The 1,950-nt window shown below is 45.3% G+C and overlaps 1 protein-coding gene and 1 long non-coding RNA gene across 7 annotated transcripts in view; one reads left to right on the top strand and one right to left on the bottom strand.

Annotated features, from left to right (window-relative positions):
• LOC109287453 overlaps positions 1-45 on the bottom strand; it is a 10,675-nt gene extending 10,630 nt beyond the window's left edge. Inside the window, exon 1 of the long non-coding RNA XR_002094869.1 lies at positions 35-45. This is a non-coding gene — a long non-coding RNA (uncharacterized LOC109287453). The remainder of the gene's footprint in view (positions 1-34) is intronic.
• ARHGAP22 (Rho GTPase activating protein 22) overlaps positions 1-1,950 on the top strand; it is a 368,091-nt gene that overhangs the window by 261,409 nt on the left and 104,732 nt on the right. The gene's annotated exons all lie outside the window — the stretch shown is intronic.

Here is a 1,950-nt window from a genome sequence, read left to right as displayed (position 1 = left end):
TAAGTGACTTGTCCAGAGTCACACGGGAAGTCACTAACGGAGCAAGGAATTGGACATGGTTCTCCAAAATCTAAGGGCAGTGCTCTAACCAGTGAGCCGTCCTTTCTCTTTCTTTGCCATCCTGGTCAGGGCAGGTCAGGCTTCACAACCACAGCCTAGTCTAAGACTGTGTTTGTAAACAGGTTTCTTTTTAAATCCGGGAGTCTCTTGACTGAAGTGCCAGAATACCTGCATCAGCAAATCAGGGCAAAGTGGAGATGGTCAAGATTATCTTGGGAGGCCAGTCTTGTTTGGACAGATGCTTGATTAAGGATGTGTGAGGAGTTCTGTTCAGGTAGGAATGGAAAGCCTCTGTCTGTGTTTACAGATATTGAATGATATTTCTCCCCCAGCGCAGTGTCCTGCAGCTAGGGGACTGTTACTTCTGTACAGTGAGAAGTAGTTGCTGTACTCCATCCTTTAAAGCCTCCTTTAAGGGGACAGGATGACCCAGGGCTAGACTGTAAAAATGACTGACCAGGGCTGTCTAACTTTGAAATGGCTGGGGGCTGAAGGCCCCCCACTACATGCCACATAGGCCACATGCCCCCTGGACTGTGTGGAAAAGGCTGCATACACATTGCATGGGCCTCTCCTTGCCATCCTGCATAGTGGGCACCCCTACTGCACTGCACCAATGTTTCTGAGTTGCACTGTGCCAGGACCCTAGGTTGACCTTAGCCTCCCAACCACAAGATCCTTTAGTCCCATTGGGCATGTCCAGGGGCACTCATACCCCCCCTGCAGCAGTGTAGATCACTTGCTGGCAGCTCCCGTTTCAAAGATGAGAGGGAAAGACCAAAGACTGGCAGGAGCCCTGGAGGCAGCAGCACAGACTGGGAGCCTGGGGCTGCAGTTCAGCCCATTAGGGTCCACATGCAACCCACAAACCACCGTAGGACAGCCTTAGACTAGACTACAAACTTGAATTAATGATTTGATGGTTGCAGTTATGCATTAGTTTGTATTTGCAATGGATTAATTCCATTTTATCCAGGACAAAGTGCAATCATTCAGGCATTCATGTCCGTTGTCCCCGGATAAATCCTAAAAAAGTTCACAGGGTAAGAAGTACTAACAGTTTATAAGGAATACTAACAGTTCACAGGATGAAAAGTACTAACAGGACATTGCAAAATGCATCTGACCAGTTATCCTGGAGTTGCATCATTGAATCAATGGCAAAAAACAGACTGCATTCAGCTCCTCATTAAAACTGCATTAGAAGGGCAATGTGTGTACACATGGACCCCAGAATATTGGAACAAGCGCAGCTTGTTCAGGGATAAATGCAACATCTGTTCCTAACCTTAGAGACAGAGATGGGGTTGCATCCAACCTTCATGTCTCTATGAGTAGAGCACAAACCTCAAATCCAAACTTTCCCAAGTGAAGAAATTTGAAACCCAGATCCTAATCCAAGTTTTCCCAAAGACCAACATGTTTTGTACCATTATACAAATGGTTTTGAGCTATACACTTGGGCCTGAATCCCAGAACTATATCCTGTTTTTTGATGAGGCCCAGGAAAAGCTGCAATCATGAATATCAGGCAAGGACCTGTACTTCTCCAGACTTTTTGGATCATTAAATCCTTGAGTTTGGATTCAGCTACTGTTTCTTTTGTCATAGATCCCACATCTCACAAAAGCCAATGGTTGTTGCAACAAAATGAAAAGACAGGTCTGAACCTGGCCCTTGCCAGGAAGAATTGAGTGCAGTGAAAGGAACTAGCTGTGAGTAAGAAGCAAGGGAACATGTTCAAAAAACCTTGACAGAAAATGAGTTAAGGAAACTTAAGAGAGACCACAGCAACGAAACCTGAAGTTATCTATAAACATTCTGACTGCTCCACTGCTTCAAGATGGATGGAGACTGTCATCTTTCTAATCCTTTTAAGATTTCAGAAGG

The sequence above is a fragment of the Gavialis gangeticus genome, unplaced genomic scaffold (genome assembly GCF_001723915.1).
Source record: "Gavialis gangeticus isolate Ggan-Ray unplaced genomic scaffold, GavGan_comp1, whole genome shotgun sequence".
In the NCBI taxonomy this organism is placed as follows: Eukaryota; Metazoa; Chordata; order Crocodylia; family Gavialidae; genus Gavialis; species Gavialis gangeticus.
This window is presented reverse-complemented; position numbering and strand designations above follow the sequence as displayed.